We start from the raw sequence: 23348 nt of genomic DNA on the forward strand, positions 1-23348 counted from the left end.
AGGAGAGCTGGAATTTGAACTCAGGTCTGCCGACTCCAATGTGCATGCTCTGTCGGGATCATAAATAATCCAGCATTCAGAGCTGGGGGAGAGGAACCTCAGTAGGGTCTAAGAGAACAATCCCGGCACTCTTGTGAGGCCGAAGCCTGCATTCCCTAGGGCGCAGGACTTGTTCGGCCTAGCACCTTATGACTCACTTACTATAATTGGGTACAGCTGTCTCCCAGAGTGTGGCAAGGTCTTCCCAAGTGCAGATTCACAGGCATCTCTGAAACCGTTAAAGAACTGGCTTTCAACTTTTGTTCAAAATAATGACCATGAGAAGAGTAATAATATAAACTGATTTTAATATATGCCCAGCTTAAATGACAAGCTCTGCTCCAGTGTTGATATTTTCTGCCAATACAAAATTATTTTATTCTTAGTACAAAGTGTCTTATCAGATGCATGCTGCTATGTGTTTTTAATTAATAATGAGATCATTTAATGGCCCATTTGCCCCTGATTTCTAACTGTAGCACCCACTCCTACACCCAGGTCCTCTCGTTTACAGTTATCAGGTGCCAGGGTGTGTTCTGGTTCCTCAGGCCCTGAACTCCCTATGTCCAGCTCTTCTGAAACCTCCCAAACCCATCCAGAGCTTCCCTGGGAATATTCTGGACTCTCCATCAACGCTGGGCTGCAGAAGGGCCTGGGGCAACCCCATGGGCACGTCACACTCCTCCATCCCCGGACTAGCACCCTGGCTGGCTCCCCAGAAGAAAAATGAAGGTCCTCCTGACAGGCAAGCATAAATATTTTCTTTTCCAGCCTCGTTCAGATGGGGATCTTTGCTGTTAATAAAGTGGCAGCTGGCTATCTGGGAGTGTCTGAACGTGGCCTTCTCTGGCAAACAGCGCATCATCCATCTCTGTCCTCACCCCGTCAGATGACAAGACTTTGCTGGCCTGCTCCTTCTTGGAATGTGCCTTGGCTGGCAGAAAGCAGGCAGGAAGCATTTGCAAAACACCAGTTTCATCTTCTCTCTGTGGAGGGGCCGGGAGGAGTGAGCTGAGTTTGCTACTCTTGGCAAGCCCATCTATCAGGAGTGTGGCCATCGGGTGCCGGGCAAGGCTATTTATTTAAGCCTCACATCAGGCAGTGAGACTTAATTTATGGGGACAGGAGGGAGGGTGTTGGAGCAGGCTGGGTCTTCCCACTTTGAAAGGTGCTCAGACCAGAAAGGGCAACAGCACGTAATGGGAAATCGTGCTGTGCTTTGTAGCATGTGGCCTGGAAATGGAGCTGCAAGGCCCGGAAAGGTTTTGAAATAACATTGCAGGTTGGAGCCCTCCCTGCCCCCACCTGGAAATAGGTGTTAGGATGGAAAACAGGGCACCTCGCTTCACCCCTCATCACCAGCCAGGGCTGTTGAAATGAAAACAAAAAATTCTTCCTTAAAAGAAAACGTATTTTCCAAAGTTCTGTCAATTTTCTCTTGACTTCCAACTTCACAAAAGGCTGAGTGAAGTCTTGGAGCTATGGAGCTTGCTTGGGGGACCAAGGAGGAAGCACTGTGGGGGTAGGTATCACCAGCCTCCAGGCTGTTGCTGTTCCGATTTGTTCATCCACACATCTGGTGAGCAATAGGCCTCTGGATGGCGAAAAGACACAAAGATTTAGGGTCGCCTAGGCCTGGGCTCGATTCCCCGCTGTGTTAGGTTCCCAAGGTTACCTGGGGAAAATTATTCGACCTTTCTGTGTTTTCGTGTCCCCATATGTAGAATGGGGACAGTAATACAGATGTCTATGGATTGGTAGAGGATACTCCTGAAGCCCGCCCATGACAGTGCTCATTATAGCACTTCCTCACAATCAGTGCTTGGCAACATGTTGAATTTTGTTGAAGGAGCTCACAGAGGTTTCCCACTGCCTGTAGAGTGGGGCAGAGCTCTCACTTTTACAGTCAATACCTTCTGGGATCTGATCCCAACCAATCCTCTCACCTGGCGTCCCAGGATTCTCCTACTAAAATTGGTGTGCAGGGCCTGACCACGCCCTGTCCATTCACTCCACACCACGGCATCCCCAGCTGCTTGCCCATGCCGCCTGCACACAGCACACCCTCACATAGCCTCCCCTCCTCATTGCACCTTCCGTCCAGAGGCCCTGTCATCAGGGGTGGCGAGAACTACCACTTACAAGTGCATGCTGTGGGTCAGACACTGCACGTGTGTTCTTTTAGATCTGCATTTTACAGGATCAGGAGAGACAGAATCAAGAGAAAGGAAAGGGAGCACAGTAAGGAATTTCCAGAAGTCAAACAATACGGTCAATTTACCATAGAGGAAACACCGCTGTGAGCCAAAGAAGAGATCGTGGAGTAGGTGAGGAGGCCAAGTGTCAGGGAGGAGGCTGGGGGTCAGGGAGGAGGTTGGGGGTCAGGGAGGGGGCTGAGGGTCAAGGAAGAGGCTGGGAGTCAGGGAGGAGGCTGAGCGTCAGGGAGGAGGCTGAGCGTCAGGGAGGAGGCTGAGGGGTCAGAGAGGAGACTGAGAATCAGGTTCTCACCTGATTAAATTAAAATTTTAAAAAATTAGCCAGGCATGGTGGCATGCATCTGTAGTCCCAGCCACTCAGGAGGCTGAAGCAGGAGAATTGTTTGAACCCAGGAGGCGGAGGTTGCAGTGAGCCGGGATTACGCCACGGCACTCTAGCCTGGGCAACTGAGTGAGACTATCTCAAAAAACAAAAAAACTGACCCTGCAGGCCCTGAGATTCTCCAGGTTAAAGTCACAAACACCCACCCTTTCTGAGACTAAAGTTTGGGAGACGCTAAGATGGTAGCAGTGGTGCCAACCTCAGGATGCAGAGGGCCTTACCTCTCCCCACCCAGGATCCCAGCAAGGAAAGACAGCGAGCGTGGCTTTCGGATGGAGAGGAGAGGCTGGGTTTGAGAGTTGGCTTCATTTGTTCAATCAGTGCGTATGTAATGGGCAACCACTGTGTGTCAGGCTGGATTCCAGCTGCTGGGATACAGTAGTGAACAAAGCAATACGAAATCTCTGCCCTCCTGGAGTTTACATCCTAGTGGGAGAAACAGATCATAAACTAATCAGAAAAAGATACAGTGTTAGATAAGGATAAGTGCTATAAAGAAACATCAAAGCAAGGGAATGGGATATCAAAGGATAGGGTCAGTGACAAAATTATGGATACAGTAGCCACAGAGGGCCTCGCTAACAGGGTAACTTCTGAGAGAAGACTAAAAGGAAGCAAGAGTGAGCCCCGCAGACGTCTAGGGGGAGCATCCCAGGCAAAGGGAATTAGGAGCACCAAGGCTCCAAGGCAGGAGCGTGCCCAGCATGTGCCAGGACAGGGTAGGGCCTGTGGGGTTGGAGGGGGCGCAAAGGGAGAGGATTAGGAGAACTCAGAGTGGGACGAAAGGAGCTGGGTCAAAATGGGCCTTGTCTGTCTTAGGCTCCTGGAGGTCAGGACTCTGGTGCTGGGGCCTTGGGCAGGCCCCTCCTTCTCCAGCTGATTTCTCCCAGTGGAGGATACGTGTGGTATACATGTGATTGTGAAAGCTTTGAGGATTATGCCATGTGCTGAACACAACTCAGAACCTGTGGCCAGGTGCGGTGGCTCACTCCTGTAATTCCAGCACTTTGGGAGGCCGAGATGGGTGGATCACCTGAGTTCAAGACCTGCCTGGCCAAAATGGTGAAATCCCATCTCTACTAAAAATGCAAAAATTAGTGGGGTGTGGTGGCGCATGCCTGTAATCCCAGCTATTTAAGAGGCTGAGGCAAGAGAATCACTTGAACCCAGGAGGCGGAGGTTGCAGTGAGCTGAGATCGTACCACTGCACTCCAGCCTGGTGACAGAGCGAGACTCTGTCTCCAAAAAAAAAAAAAAAAAAAAAAAATTGCCAGGCATGGTGGCATGCATCTGTAGTCTCAGCCACTCAGGAGGCTGAAGCAAGAGAATTGCTTGAACCCAGGAGGCGGAGGTTGCAGTGAGCCGAGATTATGCCACTGCACTCTAGCCTGGCAACAGAGTGAGACTGCCTCAAAAAACAAAAAAATCTGACCCTGCAGGCCCTGAGATTCCCCAGGTTAAAGTCACAAACACCTACCCTTTCTGAGACTAAAGTTTGGGAGATACTAAGATGGTAGCAGTGGTGTCGACCTCAGGATGCAGAGGGCCTTACCTCTCCCCACCCACCTGCTGCTCCTGCCCCCTGGGAAGCAAGAGAGGGGCTGACTTCAGGCCACACTGGCCTCTAGGCCTTGTGTCCACAAATACTGTGTCACACAGCTTGGGATCTTTTCCTTCACAATGAATTCATCTTCATCCATCATTCCTTTACTTATTCTCCCCAGTATTCATTTATTCACGTACATATTCATTTCCTCCCTCATCCTATTTGTTTACTCCTTTCTTCACTCATACACATATTCATTTTCCTCCCTCATCGCATTTATCACAAGAGTAACTAAATACATAACAGATTGTGCAACTCCTGGTGTCTGCCTGACTTCTCAGCTACAGTGTGAAGGAGGAGGGCAGGAAGCATGTCTTCTTCACAGCTGTGATACCGGCATCTGGCCCCATGCAGAGCCCATAGCATGTGCTCTATAAATGGATTTCTACAGCCATCCATTCACTGCACATGCATTCATTCTTTAGACATTCCTTAAACCTCTGTGGGTACCAAAACCTGGGCCAGACATATTTCAGGAGAAGAGGGAGAAGGAAGAAGAAAATATAGGATAAATTATCCCAGCCCCTGTCATCCACTATTCCCTTCATCCATCCAATAAACATTTACTGATGACACTTAGTACCGAATCCTGAGCCGGCAACTGCTTATGCAACTGCTTGCATAAAGATGATCAAGGGAAGGCTGAGGCTGAGCCGCAGCTGGGCCTCAGAGAATGGGCAAAATGTCAGGAACAGGGAGGAGGAAATGTAGCTGGGGAGAGGGAATGGCAGGAACAGAGGTTTCCATGAACATCACCCTGCCTGGTGGTTAGGAGACAACTGCTATCAAGATAGCTTGGGGCAAGTCATGGAGGCATTTAACTACCAGGCATGAGAGTTTGCTGGGCTCCAGGGGAACTTGATCTGGGCGGGTCATTTCCAGGTGTGAGAAGGCAGGTGAGGCAGGCAGCACTGAAGGTTTCAGGTTGGTTGCTGCTGGGCAGAGTATGATTTCCTGTTTGCCTAAAGAGGAGGAAAAGGCCTTCGAAAGATAGTGAAGATTCCCCAACAGGCCACACAAGCCCAAAATGGCTCAGACAAAGCTTTGTGATGACTTTAATGCAAATGAACTAAAAGTACATGGATTAAATTCTCTTCCCCAAACTACATGAGCTGTGGAAACAGAAAAGTGCGTGTTTAAGTGTAGGCCCCTGGAGCTCTCTTTGAGCCTGTCTTAGCGCAGTGACACACCGTGGACGCGGTTAACTCTGCAGGTGCCACAGTTCCACCCAACAGCTTTGGACCTAATCAAGGATAAAGGGGTCTCAGCCCTCTAATGCTGCAGCTCCCCTCCCCAAATCTTCTGTGCCCTGGCAGGCCCTGGCAGAGATCCTGGGCCCACTCTTGGCCTCTTTGACCAGGCAAAATTTGCTCCTGGGCCTAGGTCTTCAAAAAACACCAGCTCCTTCTGGCTAGCCGGGAAGGAGAGTAAACACCAAATAATAACAAAACAATAGGTATAATTTTAATATTTATTCCTTCACATGGAAACACATTCAGTTAACGAAACACTGAATCAGTATCTCCTTTGACCCTCATCAGAAGCTGAGGGGATAGTTGGCTGTGGCGGGTGGTGGATTATTATCCCCATTTTACAGATGAGGAAACTCAAGTCCAGAGAGGTTAAAGTGACTTTTGTAAATGTCACACCTCTGCTACAGTGCTCTAATGAGCCCACTGCACCAAACTTCCAAATTGGTAAGATCATGGCGTCCTTTTTCAGTGAAGAGTGTGTCCCAAGTGTAAATAGACTTTATCTTCCTTCATCTCCCATGATGCCCAGTAACTACATGGTATTGATGGTCTGCCATCATTTTAACGAAATGGGGGCCTGAGGCTGGGAGAGCAGGCAGGCCAGCCCCAGGTCAACCAGAGTCAGTGTCAGGTAAGTGGTTCCTATGGTTCTGTGGTTGAGATGGGCCCTAAGAAGCTGTGATCTTTCCTCCCATCTCATGGTAACCTAGGGGTTAGAGGTAAGGCTACAGTCTGCAACTGAGGTCTGGACTCAGCCCAGGCAATAACCGGAGACCAGGTCTCCTGGCCCCAGCCCAGTGTTATTTCCACTCTACCTGCCCTGACACTGACCTAGGGCAAGGCCCTCCCGGTTTTTTCAGCCTCCCTATCTGTAGGGAGAGGGTGTGGGAGAGAAAGCCTCTAGGGCCCCTTCCAGGGTCCAGGCTGTAGCTGTGAACAGTTCTGAGCTCAGGATATGAAGGCGAAGCATGAGAGCAGGAAGTTCCAGGCTCCAGGGGGTGGGGCAGGCCCCGCCAAGGGAGGCAGAGGGCACAGAAGCCACCCCTGACCGACTTCACAAGATAAGGCCCACCCTCACCTCCCCACTTCCTCCTCTCCAGCCCCAGGGTCTCCTTTGCTTCCACATCTTATTGACTTTTGAATTTACAAGGTCTGCCAGTTGCCAAGGCCCCCGGTTGATTACACCCCCGGACCTGCCTTAGGAAAGCATCCTCCTCCCCAGGCCCCCACCAGCAACTGGGAGGTGGGGCTGGGAACACAAGATGGGATCTCTCAGGTGCTGCAAAGAAATTAAAGAGGAAACTTATCGAAAAGTGGAGGGAAGAGAGAAAGCAAAGGTAAGTTCCATTCTGGAAAGGAAAGGGGGAGGAGCCACATGCAATTTTATAGCCGTGTTCTGAAACTCATGACTCTTGACCAGGTCCGACTCTGACCGTGGGGGAACGCTCAGGTGGGGTTAGGAGCTTTATGGTGTTTGCTTGGTTTATTGGCTTTGTGGAAGAGGATATGAGGGCCCAGGCAGTTCTCTGGAGATAGGACCCCTCAAGGAAAGGCCAAGATTTATGGTTTCCGGAAATCCTCAAGGTTACTGGCCTAGGCCTAGGCTTTCCTTGGTTCCGGGGATTTAAGGGAGGGAGGGCCTGGAGGTAAAGGAAATTCCATCATGGTGAGAATCATTCCCCAAAAGACTTTATCTTCCTTGTCTCCCATGATTCCCAGTAACTACATGGTGTTGATGGTCCACCATCATTTTAACGAAATGGGGGCCTGCGGCTGGGAGAGCAGGTAGGCTGGCCCCAGGTCAACCAGAATCAGTGTCAGGGGAGCAACTCAAACCAGTTTCTCCTGGTTCCCACTCCAGGGTGCTTTCTCTCTGGGCTATTTATACTGGAGTGGCCTTTGACGCCCAATCAGAAAATACCTGAGTCACACTGGCTGAAAGAAAAGAAGTATTGCTAAGGGCTCTGGCCTGGAGTCACCTCTGTGTCACCACATGCAGGCTTGGGACAATAGGCATCCATCACTGCTCAGCAAGGCGGCGTAGGTGTTCCCTCGCACAAGCATGTGACTACACCAAGGGTGCTTGACCTTCCGGGAAATGCTCCTGTGGACACTATCCCTGGCCAAGTGGTTCTGGAAACGAATGTTTCATTGACAACCCTACTTCACAGGCATAAGAGGCTGGTTCCTGACACGGCCTTCCAGTCTTCTGCGGACCCTGTTAGCAGGATAAATTTTATTTCTGAGCTTAATTAGGGGACATGCCATAAATATTCATGCAGCAAAATGAGCCCAGGCTCACAAGTGCAGCTGCTTCCCGCTTGGGGGAAATTAACATTGTTTTCCAGCCATGAGTAATGAGGCACCACTGCTGGAGAGAGGAGCCTTTTCAACAGCCTCTCTAGGACAGAATGGGAGAGCCACACTCAGAGGCACCCGCACCCTGGGAGCCAGCCTGGCCCCCGCAGACTCCTCTGCATCTCCAAATGAGGGACACAGCTGGGCTCCTCTGGGGCTCAGTCCTGAAGGGAGCCCCCACCAAGGTACTCAGCAGAGCAGACGATGCATCAAGAACAGGGATCAGCAAGCTATAACACAAGGGCCAAATCCACCTGCCACCTGCTTTTGTAAATAAAGTTTTATTGGAACCCATTTGTTTAGATATGGTTACAACAGCAGAGTTGAGTAATGTGACAGAGACCTTATGGCCTGCCAAGCAAAGGAAAATATTTACAACGTGGTCCTTTGCAGAAAAAGTATGCCCTAGAACTGTTTCATCCTGGACATTTGTGATTATTAATATAAGTCCCATAATCTCAAATTCTCTGTAACCTTAGGAATATCGAATGGTTTTGAAGTCTCATGGTTTTAGAATCTTCTGTGCATAGACTCTGGAACCAGACTTCAATCTCAGCTCTATCACTTCCTTAGCTGTGTGACTATGGGCAAGTTACTTAACCTTCTCTCTGCCTCAGTTTATTTATCTATTAATTGGGGGTAAGAATAGTACCTAGCTCATAGTGTTGTTAAGACTGAATGAATATTTATAAAGCCCACAGAAAAGTATTCAGCATAGGATAAGCTTTAAGTAAGTACCTGTCAAATAAGTGGATTCAATCTCCTGTAATTTCAAAATCCTCAAAGAATAGGATCTTAACCTTCCCCTACAAATGTCAGCCTGTAAGATCTTAGAATCTAAGCTGGGACAGGGAGAGCTGCCAACTTTCTGACACTGTACTAAATACTTCCTGTGCATTATCTCATTTAATCTCCAAAACGACTCTTGGAAGTAGGAATTACAGGCAATTTACATATAAGGAAACGAACTTTGCAAAGGTAAGAGACTAATCCAAGGTCACAGGGGTAAATTGCAAAGCTCGAACAGGAGCCCAGGGTACCTGACTCCAAGCCTACCTTACCCCTCACCCACTACCACAGTCTCTCCTCTGTACCTGTCACAGGGTCCTTCAGCCTCTGCTGGGCACCTGCCGTGTCGGGGAGCTCACTGCCCCTGGAGACAGCCAGCTGCGTGGCTGGAGAGCTCACACTGGGATCTGCTCTTAACTTACTTTTGCTCCTCCTAACCCCCTTGGTCCTATTTGTCTCTTTGCAGCTCTGAAGAGTCCAGGCAAGAGACCATGGACACTTCTGGGGACATCTCCCAACTTGCTGGGAGCCAGCAGCAGCCTGGGCCTCAAGCATTTGCAACAAACTAGACCCACGAAAAGACAGAGCTCCGTAGCTTTGGACAAACCATGCCTCCAGCAAGCCCTCCCTGGTACCAACAAGAAGCAAGGACCCTTCTTTCTCCTTAAGACTCCCAACATTCCTGCCTGAACCATCACTCGATGAGACAAGAGCCATGTCCTCATCTAAGTCTTGTCATAATACTCCTAGGACTCTCTAAGCCTTGTAATCTTTCTTCTTGCTGTCAGTGTTTTGAGATCTAGTCTGTCCTGTGGTTCTGCAGCATAATGAAGCTCATCAAGTGCTGGTAGCATTGCTTTTATCCTCAGCATTCCTGACCTAGTAGGTCAAGAAAGTATTACCATTCCCATTTATAAGATGATGTACCCAAGACCCAGAAGGGAGGAGGAACAGAAAGAAAAAAGAAATTATACTATAGCAGAACCTTCTGGTACCAGGCCCTGTGCTAAGCCCTTTGTCTCATTTCATCCTAACAGATGTAGGTGCTCACCCCACTTTCCAGCAAAATGAACTGTGGCTTCTAAAGGAAATCCGACTTGTTCTGGGTTCCATAGACAGCAGCAGGAGGAAGACATTGATCATGCATCTACTGTGTGCTAAGTACATTCATACACATATATGCCTTATTCTGCCATCACACATACACAAAACCCTAAGGTGGGTCTTTTTAATGCCTGCTTGCCAGATGTGTAAACTAAGGCTCAGAGGCTGGGGTGGCTGTCCCAGGGGAGAGGGGCTGGGCCCCAGGCCTCGCTGGTGTGGATGAGGCACTCTTGCCCGACCCCAGCAGCCGTGGCAAGACTCAGACCATATCCTTTCAGGGAGTGGAAAAGGAAACACTGGGCCTTTTTACAGGGTTTCCATGTGCATGACCGGGAGCCCCTAAGGATGGCCGATCCGCCACGGATGGGAGGAACGGTTTATTTTTTCTGTAGGCCACTCTGGAGCCTTTCAAAGGTGTGAAGTTCCATGGCCTGCAAAAGCTGATTCTACTGGCTATCCAGAGCAGGCCCTGCCTGGGCCCCAGTCCCTGCAGCCCCCACAGTCCCCACAGCCCCCGCAGCCCCCGCAGACCCCGGTCTCTTCATGTGCCGCCCATGGGAACTCCCTCCGGCCCACCTGGCCTCTCACACACTGAAAGGCTGCAGAGTGACAGGCCGGCAACTGGACTCTGATGTTTATTCACCAAACACAGAGACAGCCCTCCAGGCTCTCCTCCACCATCCAGCCCTCTGCTACCTCAGGGAATAGGGGTCACCAGCCCACTCCCAGGCCAGGATCCCAGCACACTCACCTCTGGAGACTGGCCACAAGGAGGAGCATCCAAGCTGCTCCTGCAGGGAGAGAGACTCTGGTTAGACACAAGGAAGAACTAGTTGCCACTGAGGGACATTCAGCTCAAAGAGAGAAGGGGGATCTCCTGAAGTGCCGTGGCATCTTGGTAAGGACCCTGGGTTCTTTGTAACCCCTAGGATGAGGAGGGGTGAGGCTGCACGATTCCCAAGCCCCACTCTCTACCAGTTCTGACAAGGTCATAATTCTGAGGTTCCACGGCATGAGACAGGGGGTCAGACTGGACCACAGGATCGTTTCTAAATGCTTCTATCTCCAGAGCTGCCAAGTGATTGACGGGACAAGGCTGAGCAATTGTGTTGGAGAACTGCTTGGTTGCTTTCCTGTACATAGTCAAGGAAGTTGCACGGTCACTTTGTAAAAACGGAACTGCTGGTATTACTGTTTTTCTGTCGTTCCTCTCCCCCCTACCATTTTTATAACTGAACTGATTGCTTTGATTGGACTGGCCTGTTGTTCATCTAAACCAACCCCTTGCTGGACTCAGCTGACAGGCTGTTTGTCGACCACAATCAACTGTGGATGTGGAGCTGATTGGTGTGTAGCTTTTCAGATTACATATTTTGACTAAATGGACTGGTCTGAGCCCTGCAATCACCCCAGCCCCACTCCCCAACCTCACCACCAGCCTTGGCCTTTCCAGAGAATTGCAGTTCCATGAGTGTCAGGCATAAATCCCGGCCAAATCCACCATGAAAGAACACACAATATTGTCACGGGTTTACAACTGGGATTCAAATCAAGAAGGCAGAAAGCCCCGATGGAGGACCTGTTGTGCCCTGCAGCCTTGCCAGGCAGTCCACGTGGGCTGGACCGAGCCTGCGGTTCTGTCCCTCATCTGTGTCAGGGGATTGCTGAGCCCCTAGCACAGCCCTCTCACTTGCCTCTTTAACTCACTTCCTTTCATTGCTGACAGGTCCACCAACTTTCAATGGGGCTGTGGCAAGAGCTACTCACCCGCCCATCCCCAAGCCCATTCACCCTGCCCACCCCTCCTTGGCCTTTCAGGCTCACAGTGAAAGGGACTTGTCCAGAAATCGGGGATTTACCATTGTGCCCTTTGTAAAGACTCTCCATTTCCCTCAGCTCCACCCCTCCCATCTCCAGAATCAGTAGGGGTGGCCCCTGCAGAGCTGCAGATGGACGCAACAGAGCACAACACACCCAACACCCTTATTTAGAATCAGGGCTGAGGCCTCAGAAACTCAAACTTTGTTTCGGAGCTGGAAGGTAACCTCTAGATTTCTCCTGCCTCCACCCACTCCCCATTTTACAGATGGGGAAACAGAGTCATAGAATGAGGCCTCTTGACACCTAGTGTGCTATTCCATTAGCTCATTGTCACTCCCCATTTCTTTTCTTACTTCTTTCAGAATTGAGGAGATAATGACATTTGTCGTTTGTGTTAACAATATGCAACACCACTGAAAACCGTGTACAATGGCTGTAGCCAGCAGTCTAGGAAGTTTGAGGTTATGCTTTTGTTGTTTCACATCTGAAATCAAAAGCTAGGGTCATGGAAATAGCAGGTCTTGGTTGAACTGCCTCTAAAATAAATAGAACCACTCGCCTGACTAAGTTGAAATTCAGCTCACAAAAAGGAAAAAGCTAAATTGTAATTTTCCTGTTTCTAATATTTTTGCTCCCACGTTTAGATTATGTAATGCAACTAACTATTTGTGGGTGGGCCTGCTGGGGACCAGAAAGGAGCTCTAAGTCACCCAAAGGCACACAGCATGGCAGGCAGGTTTGCCCTGACTATCCTCTACCTCTCCGGCAGGCATTTCAGTGTTGGAAAAATCTCGGCTACATTGAAACGGTATTCCTAGAACCAGTTGGGCACTGCAATTTGGTTAGCTGTGTGGCTTTGCAGTTTCTAAACTAAATGGTTTATTAAGAATAGATGTGTCAGGCCGAGCGCAGTGGCTCATGCCTGTAATCTCAGCACTTTGTGAGGCCGAGGCAGGTAAATCACTTGAGGTTGGGAGTTTGAGACCAGCCTGACCAACATAGAGAAACCCTGTCTCTACTAAAAATACAAAATTAGCAGGGCATGATGGTACATGCCTGTACCCAGCTACTTGGGAGGCTGAGTCAGGAGAATCGCTTGACCCCAGGAGGCGGAGGTTGCGGTAAGCCGAGATCGCGCCATTGCACTTCCGGCTAGGCAACAAGAGTGAAACTCCGTCTAAAAAAAAAAAAAAAAAAAAAAAGAATAGATGTGTGAGATACCATCTCACGCCAGTTAGGATGGCGATCATTAAAAAGTCAGGAAACCACAGATGCTGGAGAGGATGTGGAGAAATAGGAACGCTTTTACACTGTTAGTGGGAGTGTAAATTAGTTCAACCACTGTGGAAGACAGGGTGGCGATTCCTCAAGGATCTAGAACCAGAAATACCATTTGACCTAGCAATACCATCTGACCCAGCAATCCCATTACTGGGTATACACCCAAAGGATTATAAATCATTCTACTATAAAGACACATGTACACATACGTTTATTGCAGCACTATTCACAATAGCTAAGACTTGGAACCAACCCAAATGCCCATCAATGATAGGCTGGATGACGAAAATGTGGCACATATACACCATGGAATACTATGCAGCCATAAAAAAGGATGAGTTCATGTCCTTTGCAGGGACATGGATGAAGCTGGAAACCATCATTCCCAGCAAACTAACACAGGAACAGAAAACCAAAGACCACATGGTCTCACTCATAAGTGGGAGTCGAATCATGAGAATACGTGGACATAGGGAAGGGAACATCACACACTGGGGCCTGTTGGGTGGAGGGGGCAGCTAGGGCAGGGATAGCATTAGGAGAAATACCTAATGTAGATGACGGGTTGATGGGTGCAACAAACCACCATGGCACATTTATTCCTATGTAACAAACCTGCACATTTTACACATGTATCCCAGAACTTAAAGTATAATAATAATTTTAAAAAATAGATGTGAAAGCAACAAAAGCAGTTGATTGCAATGCTTCATCTATGGGAAGATTGCCATGATCTCTGAGCATTTCTAACCCAGGCTGCTCTCTCCCCTAGGAGGTGCTTTATGTGAACCTGGGGCTGGGAGATTCTGCATGGGAACTGAGCTGGAGAAAAGATCATTCGAGGAAGATAGCCTTGTATTTTGGCGGTCACTGCACAGACTCTGTCTTTATGGTGCCTGAATAAAAAGCAGGAGCTTTCATATTTAAATTGTTTATCTTTGGCTAGTCCTTCTATAGAGCTTTGGGATGAATTCACTCCAAAGGCAAAATTTTCTAAATTACCAGGGTGACTCTGAAGCTGACTTTGTTTTGCTTTTGGTTTATTCCTAAACGTAACAGAATCCCAAGTGTTAATCTCCAGCTGATATCTAACCATCCTCTTTCACTATGCTGTCCTAGTGGGGATTTATGACTGGGTGATGAGCCACCACGTCTCTCTGAACCCCGATGAGGACATGGATAACATCATCAACTCATCACTGAACCATCCTCATCAACCCGGCTTTAATCACCCCCAAGACTGATAACCATCGGAGGCTGTTAATTCCCAGCAAATTATCTAATCCACATGTTGTCCCATCTGTGTAAACCCAGCCCATAAGGATCATAAAACAAATAAGCATGAAATGACTTATAGTTTCAAATCTCCTCTCACCTAGATAGGCCAGGCTGTATGATTTCAGCCACTATCGTGGCTCCCACCTCCTTCCAAGGGGGAATGGGTAGCATGGGTTCCTATGTGGGCCTGCTCGATGCTGTTTCTAGGACGGAGGCCACACACACACCCCTGCCTGTCCCTCTTGCTCTCCCTCCCATATCCCAAATGAAGCTAAGGCTTCATTTCACTGATACGTTAATCACTGAAATAGCCTTGTCCTGCAAGACACAGGCATGGTGAATTAAGATGCTGGATGATTTGCAAAACGAAAAGCAAGCTGTCCCTTGAAAAACAGGGGGCTGGTAGGAATTTGTAATGATGAGAGGCAGGCAGAGAGGGGAGACAGAAAAGGAGGCCGGCGGCTCTAGGGGATGTAAGGAATGATAAAATTAGACTGCGTTGTCTAGACATAAGCATAGGGTTACCGAGAGGTTTCGCGTGTGTGTGTGTGAATAGGACTGAGCAAGGAGTAGGGCCAAATGGCCTCTAAATCCCTTTTTGCCTCTGAAGTTCTTCAAAGCTGTGTCTAAAAGCCTATAATTCTAAAATTCTGTAATTCATAGATCTGATACTTCTCTAACAGACACTCTCTGATTCTAAGGTTCTGTGATTCTAAGAGTTTATAATCCAGTGAGTCTGTAATTATAAACTGCTATGATTCTCTAATTCCAGACACTATGGTTCTCTAATTCTACCATTCCATGATGCTAATATCCTGTGATTCTAAGATTCTATCAGTGTTTCCTTAATTTAATACTCCACCATTCTCAAGTTCTGTGATTGAAAGAGGTCATGATTCTGTATTTCCAAAAATTTATTATTTTATATTTATAATGCTCTACAATTCTAGTATTCTAGAATTCTGATTTCATAATCCCAAAATTCTAGAATTCTAATGTTTTATGCTACTAAAAATCTGAAGCATTTATATGATTTTGTAAATCAATTTTTCAAGAATTCCAACAATCTAAGATTCTAACATACTGGGTTTGTAAGATCCTACAATATAAAATTTTTTTAATTCAATGTTCTATATTTTGAAGATTAAATCTCAAGAAGTCTTAGTTCTGAAACATTAATATTATATGCGATCATGATTCCAACATGTCTCCTATTTTATGATATCATCATTACAAATACAAAGTCATTTTATCTACGAAATGCAGGAATTAAGCTGCAAGTGACGAAGAATCAAGGGACCTCCACAGCTGTCCCCCTAATCAGATTGGAGCACATCCCAGGGCCGTGGATTCTTCCTCAGTGGCAAAGGAGACCTGAAGACAGCTGCTTTACCCAGCCAGGGCTCCCGGAGCTGCCTGGGAAGACAAAGGCAAGGAAGATGGGGGCCCGGCCAGGGTCAGGTCGAGGAGTTGGCCCCATGCCTCCAGGAGGCCCCTCCTCAAAAGCCAGGTTTCCAAACATCTGCCAGCATTCGGGTCCCGATTGCTGTCCTTTAAAAGTATCCCTCTCCTTTTCTTGTTCCCCATCAAGGGCTCCCATGACAATCATTTCAAGCAGCTAATGAGTTTCAGATGGGCTTTGGGAGCCAGGGACGGATGGACGCTCAGAGAGGAGGGTTCTTAGGCTGAGTTCTGTGGGCAGGGGGAGGGGTGGGGGTCAGCAAGGAGAATCTTTTGTAGCTGAAGTATTAGGGGCCACCCACCCCTCCCAGGCCTGGGGACAGAACCTGGAAAGGAGCTGGAGCCGTGATCATGCTGCTTGCTCCTTCCTGCTCGCCCATGTTTGCTCGCTGTCGATATAGAGATCCACACTCCCTTTCTGACGCCTCACCCACTGTTTTGAACTTTGATGAAATAAAGACCCAGAAGCATTATAGGAAACATTGAGGCCTTCTTGAGGCCAAGATGTGATTACTCACCTGCTAATAGAAGGGTCTTTGCAAAAGACAGAAATCGTCCTTGTTGAAATTCCATCGTCTGTGATTCTCTCCCCTTCCAGATTCACGGGAGTACATCCAGAGGCTGCTGTCAGCTCTCATGGGTGGGGTTGGCTGTGGGGTCCCTGGGGATGCCGACTCCTGGGCCCTCTGGCACCACACGGGAGCAGCTCAGCAATCCTGCCGTTCCCCGTGTTGGACTGCTCTCTCCCTTTGGCCCAGGGCTCTGAGTGGGGTGACAGTGGCCCCAAAGAGCTTTCTCCCTCCTGTGCCGGGGGTGAGGAGAGGCCAGGGGCTCAGGAGAGGCGTCCCAGCCTTCATTTCCATAGCATTCAGAGAGCCCAAGGAGCAGCCCGTGCCCAGAACCTGGCCAGGATTATACAGTGGGTTCTGCAGCATTCTCACTCCCTGGCTGCCCGAGAACTTCTGTTGCTTTCAAGGTCTAATTTAGGGATTCACTTAAATGAGCAGAACATTGAGAAAGACACACCAATGCATTTCAGAGGTGAGGCATTGGTGTGTCTTTCTCAATGTTCTACTCATGTGTGGAGCAGGGTTGTGGAACGTGTGGAGTTTCACACGCTCCACAACCCAGCGAGGCCATTCCCTACCAGGAATGTAGGGGGACGTTCTGCAACAGGATGTGTATAGTTTAGGGTTTGGAGGGGGGTCTCTCCTGGCAAGAGAGACCAAACCTTATAATTAAATAACTCTCCGTTTCCTTTAAGACATCAACAACAACAACCACGTTCTCCCCAGTTGCCTAAACAGGACAAGTCCCCGGTTAAGCAGTTCCTGGTGGTCTGTGCTCACACATGTGCAGAGAGAGAAAAAAATCTGCCTGCAAGCTGGCCTCCCTGGCTTCCCAGCAGCGGGCCACCTCCCTGCCCCGCCGCCGGCCCCTCCCCCGTTCACAATTAGGGGTAATCTTTTGTTGCCTGGAAAGTGTAAAAATCGCCGGCTTTTCTTTTTGCATGCATAATATCCATTTCCCCTCCAAGTGCGTTATTTGGTTTGGGAATTACATCTATTTACAAGAGTAGATGTTGCACAAAGGTTGTGTTTATGTGGAAAATTATATCGGTGACACGGGCTGATTGGCATGTGGAGGCTGGGAGAGCAGGCCTTCTCATCAGCTTGGAATAACAAAATGATTGTATTTTCAGCAAAGCTAATTGATCACATACCTCGCTGGGCTATCTGTTTACTCAAAGGCCATCCAGGCCCTGGGAAGGTAGAGAGAAGAGAGCCCGGGGCCGTGGTCACTGCCAGGCCGAGCCAGCCAAGGGCTAGGGGTATGAGGCAGAGACAAGGGGCCTGGACAGGTCCTCAGGTGGTGAGGTTGGGCAGGGAGATGGGCTGACTGTTCTCTCCAGGGAAACCAGGCCCGGATTTCACACTGGTGACTGTGTCCTTTCTCCAGACCCCAGAAGTCAGTATGGGGCAGCGCAGGTATGGGGAAGGGCTGGTTGGAGTAGGATCTGGAGCCACTGAAAAGAAAAGACAAGTAAATTCCCTTCTCTCATCCATTTGAAAAGTAGTGGGCTTTAAGCTGGTGCTGAGCTGGCTGCACAGGGCTCCTGGGAGTGAAAGCTCTGGAAACCTGTCTCCATGTGTCTGTCTTGACCGAGGGACTCTGTCTTTGCTCTTCTCTGGGGAGCTCTAGATCAGGGGCCAGGACTGGGACGAGGAGGATGCATGGGAGAGAGGGACGTTATGGGGTGGGGGATGCCGTTAGGCAGTACATTCAGCTTCCAAATCTGCAGACAGAGAAACCTGAACCCAACCCTCTCTGACACCCTGCCGGAACAGATCTTGCTCCTGCCTTTGGAGAAGGAGGTGCTTATCTTTAGGTTTATGACCAAAATTCCTGGCCCCAGGCTGACTGAGCCTGTGAGAGGTCTCCTAAGAAGATATTACCTCCCCTTAATTGACCCACACTGGCCAGGCCTCTTGGACCAAACAGCTGAAGTCACCTAAAAAAAGCCCAGAGTTAGAATTGTATTTTCTCCCCAGGGTTAAAACTTCAGTTATGTGGGGGCAGAAAACAAAGCAGTTGGATATAGTTAAGCAAGTATTTGAATTGAAAATGGCCAGTTATTTGAGAAACGACTTGTCCGCAAATCACCAAGAAACATTAATTTACCAGTCACTTTGCAAACATGAAGTTCCTTTGAAAACTACTGGTTAAAAACAATCTGATATCCCTCTCCTATTTTATGAAGATGGCTGGTTATTTTGCAGACTTCCAGTTGGAGTTAGTCATGCTACTAGTTACTCTTTACAAACAACTTGGCGCAAGCTTCAGCTCCTGGTTTCTCAGGTTAGAACTGTGATTTGGTCTTTCTTCCCATTGCTGATCAAATTCAGATTTAGTTAACTTTTCCTAAAGCAAAGATTAAGAAATAGTTGGGGGCAATCAATAATGATCCTTCACTGATTTCCTGAAGCAAATCCTAAAATCCTCAGAGACTATTCAACCCAACAGCCTTATTTTACAAATGGGGAAACTGAGGCCTAGAATATTCTAGTCTTTGCGATCCCTGCTGGTGACATCTGAGCCAGGTTTAAGTATTACTTGCGTGTACTTGGATCAAGTGATGCTAAGTAAACTTCAGGTGCCTTTTCTCTAAGCTCAGTCATGAGGTTTTTCACCTCTACCCAGGTCTGAGTCACACAAGTCCGAATCTGGAATATTTTAGATATTGTTGTAATAACCTTCTGGTAACACTGTGTATGTGTGTTTGTGTATGTGTGTGTTTGTCCACCAGGCATTTCAAAATCTCTGGCCCTTCTGAAAGACAGGCAAGTTTATTAATGCAGAGCTCTCCGAATTGTTTTATAATTGGAAACATTTTGCAATGAAAGAACATTAATAAAACCTGAATCCAAATCAAACTTCTCTGTGTATGTTATTTTTACTCTGCAGTCAAAAGCTTTTATTAGATTTAAAACTTTCACTGTGCTTATCTCTGGCTGTATAATGTTCTACAATAAGAAAAAAGGTCCAATGACTCTGAAGTCTGGCAAAATAATATACTTTCTTGGATGTCTCTGTGTGTTGCCAATTAGCTTTGCCGTGAACATAGGCCCCCATCCATCACCCGCCTCTGGGTGGCTGTAACAGAGACCTAATTTGTTTCATATGCCCTGCGCTCTCTGAGCCATTCACCAGCGCCTCCAACCTGCTGAGGAGCAGCTTGGCTGGAGAAGAGATGAATGACAAGAAAAACCCAAGAGGAGACAGAGAGACCGCTTATCAGAAATGGGCCCTGCTCTACTCACTCAGTGGGAAAATCCCAGCCCTTCATGCCTCCAATTCCTTCCACCCGCCTCCCACCCCACCCCTCTTTCTCTTTCTCCTCCTCTTCTCCCCTTTCATGACCTAAAAGACCCAGGACTCACAGAAGGCGAGGCCTTGAGTGGAGAGTGGAAAACTTAGCCTTGTCTTCCAACTTCCAAGGGCTGGCTGCGGTCCTCTCCCTTCTCTGCCGGGTTCCCACTCCCTCCCACCTACTCCTTTTACAAGCCCAACGTTTAAACCTCCAGTTCCCTAGGAATTTTATGAATGCTCAGCACAAGCCAAAATAAACTCGTAAAGAAAAAGTTTCTAAAGAAGGTCATAGACCCGTACAGCAAGTGCTAAGCGGTAAATACAAAAGTTCTTGGGGTCTTTGGGAGCTGTGGTCTGGGTGGTGGAAGGTTGGGGTCAAAAGAGGGAAAAGGGAAGAACAGGGAGAAAAAGTGAAGCTTCCTTTTTTCTCCTAGTCCTAGACCCTCAGAGTCTTTATTGCTATTATTTTGTAAAGCCTTATAGTTTGATGCCTCATTTTATTGATGCTGTAGCCCAGAGTGTTGGAGGGATTGATTCAGTGTCACACAGGAAGCTGGCCCGTGCAGTGCTCTGAAACCCATGTCTGCAGGCCTCCCTCTCTGCAGTACTGACACTGTGAGGGGAGGAAAGGAAGGGGCCTTGGGATCACGGAGCAGCCTGTTTTAACTCTCTAGAGCAGTGATGTCCAATAGAACTTTCTGCAATGGTAGAAATGTCTTCTGTCTGTGCTGCCCAATATAGTAGGCACTTGCCATATACAGCTATTAAATTAAGTAAAATTTAAAATTCAGTCCAACCAGCCACATTTCAAGGGTGACCATATTGAATAGCACAGATATAACATATTTCTATCTCTGTAGAAAGTTCTATTGGATAGCGCTGTTCTAAGGGCCACCGTCACCAGGCCCTAAGGATATGCTTGTGGTCATGATGCCCAGTGGCTCCTTCCTCTAGGCTTTCACAGCCCTCAGTACCTTCACTCCCCCTGTCATGACAGTTGCCACTCAATTATAAATGACAATGTCCTGTTTGTCTTGCCCACCTGAAGGAGAGCACTTTGGGAGCTGGGGTCCTGTCTCTTTTCTCTTTTACCTCCACAGCATCCCACAAGATAGATTCTCAATGATGATTTAGTCTCAGAATCTTAGAGTTGTAAAGGACCTTAAAGGGAGTCTAACAGAACTGCTCCCGGGGCAGGGACCTGCCCTGCAGCCTCTCAGAGGTAGCCCATTCACCCACTGTTTGCACACCTCTAGGGGCAGAGACCTCACTGTCTCCCCAGGCAGCTGAGTCCATTTCTGAGCGGCTGGGATTATTAGAATATACTTTCTCGAATCTAGCTGAAATCTCCCTACTTGCATCGTCTACCTTTGCTCTGCCCTCTGGCATCTCCCAATATTAATTTTGCTTTTGTTTCTATGTAATGACCCTTCTAAGAGCTAGACATAGTACAATTCCTCCATGTTCCTCTTCAAACATGAAGCTCATCACGGAATGCCCAATTCTAGATGTGGGCTGGTCAGCAAGGATAGCAGATACTGACCTCCCTTGATCTAGAGACTATTCTTCTGCTACAGCCACCCACACATTTAGCAACTTCATTACTCCATAGGCTCATCTTGGGTTTGGGTTGTATAAACCTCCCAGGCCATATGCATGGCCCATGACTACGTTGCCCCAGTGGTGAATGGGATGGAAAAGGCCTCTGCCAATGCTGCTCTTTGACCTGGATGTGCAGGGGCATTGCTCCTGCCTCACTTCTCAAGCAGTCTCATGCTTTGAGTGCCAAACTCGACATTTTCTAAATCCCTCTCCATTGTCTGGGACTGACTAGGGCTGGCAGTATCCTATAGATGGGATGCTGTGAGCCCAGACTGACACCTGTATAGGCCCTGGTCCATTTCTCCCCTTCAGGGCTCTTTCCAACCCTCTCGTTCACACAGGGGGTTGACCAGATGCCCTAAGGAGCTCTAGGATTTACTCCTATGGACTTTTCCTGGGGCTGCATGGCCAGGCCCTAGTCCCAGTAGAGCAGTCTTGCAAATGGATCACTTCCACTGGCCAGTGTAGTACTTCTTTTGCAGGATCCCATGAAATTGGACATCCAGAATGGCACTGACATACTGATTTTAGGTGACAAATTGTTTCCAGAGACAGAGGCCTCACACACCCTAGAAGCAGTCCTGGTCCCTGTGTTCACAATCCAGTGGGAAAAACAGTCTACTCTGCAGTGTTGGGAGAAAAGTGCTGGGTGAACCCAGAAGAAAGACCCTGGAGGGCTTCCTAGAGACAGTGATATCTAAGCTGAGTCTAAAGAATGAGCCAGGAAAAAGAGAGAAGAGAGAATTACAGGCAGAGAAAATGGTGTGTAGAAAGATGCCTGAATGAGATTCAGCCTAGTTATATAAGCTTGGGAAGATGGCTTAGCTTGTTTGAACCCCTGTTTCCTTATCTGTGAAACTGAGAGAACAGTATGGGCCTCGCAGGCTCAAGCCTTCATTTAGCCATTCAAAAAATATCCTGAGAACCTACTAAGCCAGGTCCTGTGCAGGCACCAGGGGCATTCAAAAGAGCAAGGCACACTCCTGCTCTTAAGGGGCTCCAGACCGTGGCCGTGCAGCAGCTGAAGGGCTGTCCCAGGGATTGGGCCCGGTTCCCCAGCAGCCCACAGAGGGCTGAGTTGACTCTGGCTGGGGCAATAGGGGCAGCTTCACTGACTTCCTGACCCTCAGGCTCCATCTTGAAAGAAGGATTAGTAAGAAAGTCAAGGCTGAGAAGATGAGAGGGAGCAGTAATTGCAAATAAAGCAACAGAGGGAGCAGTAAGTGCAAAGGCGCAGAGGTCTGAGAAAGCCTGAGATGGTTGGGGCGTGGGAAGTGGTCCCATATGCCTGTAGTGCATGGGGCACATTGACTGTGGCTGGAGATGAGGCTAGAATTCAAGGCTATAGCCTGAAAGGCCTCAAGTGCCCTTTATTACAGGGGAGCATTGAGCTCTGGAGGATTTTATGCCTGAGAGTCATGTATCAGATTTGCAGCTTAGAAAGTTTCTTTGGAAGTCAGCGAGGAGGCTGGACTGATAAGCAAGAGGCTGGAGGCTGAGAAACCAAGGGAGAGGCTGGTGGGATGTCCAGGGGAGAGACGATAGATAAGGCCATCACCAAGAGGGGCCGAGGGGCATGGCCAGACTGAAGCCCCATGCAGGAGGCAGAGCTGACAGGAGCTTGGTGATTGGAGGATGTGTGTGGTGAGGGAGAAGTGGGCCCATAAGTGACTCAGGTGTGTGCCATGTTTGTTTTCCAGAAGGAATACCATTATTAACCACAGTACTCCTTCAGGAAAACAAACAAGGGCACACACACGGCATACACCTGAGTCACTCATGGCACCACTTTCATGTATTGAGCATGTATTTTGTGCCAGGCAATTTGCTACGCATTTCACATGCCTGATCTCATTGAATCCTCACAGTAATTCTGTGAGGCAGCTCCTGTTTTATCTCCCGTTTTACAGATGAGGAAACTGGCTCAGAAAGGTAAGGTAACTGGCCGAAAGTCACACAGCAGACCCAGGCTGGCATTCAGGGCAGCCCTCAGCATGTCCATCCTTCCCTCTCTCCTGCTTTTCTCCGAGGCTCAGGCTCTGGGTTCCCACGAGGCTGTCCACACCCTGTCCGATCACCCAGACACTCAGGCACAGGATGGGCCTCGCACGCCTCTGCAGGGCTTTCCTGCAAAACAGCCCAGTCTCCTCAACTGTGAGGAGTCCCACACTCACTCATCCTCCATCATCCACCCATCCACCCAACACACTCACTGAGCTCTGCTGTGAGCCACAGCCTGTGTGGAGCCTGGAGACGGGAAGGTGAAGAGATTCACAAACCCACCCCCC

The 23348-nt window shown here is 48.5% G+C and overlaps 1 long non-coding RNA gene across 1 annotated transcript; it reads right to left on the reverse strand.

The window, feature by feature from the left end:
* Positions 1 to 362: 362 nt before the first annotated feature.
* On the reverse strand, positions 363 to 16367 carry LOC117092626. Its single transcript, XR_004440862.1, has 5 exons — positions 16107 to 16367; positions 10499 to 10538; positions 5069 to 5205; positions 2859 to 3063; positions 363 to 1633 (listed from the first exon to the last, which is right to left on the reverse strand). It is a non-coding gene; the product is annotated as an uncharacterized LOC117092626 (long non-coding RNA).
* Positions 16368 to 23348: the final 6981 nt, after the last annotated feature.

The sequence above is a fragment of the Trachypithecus francoisi genome, unplaced genomic scaffold (assembly GCF_009764315.1).
Source record: "Trachypithecus francoisi isolate TF-2019V2 unplaced genomic scaffold, Tfra_2.0 Lachesis_group12, whole genome shotgun sequence".
Lineage (NCBI taxonomy): Eukaryota > Metazoa > Chordata > Mammalia > Primates > Cercopithecidae > Trachypithecus > Trachypithecus francoisi.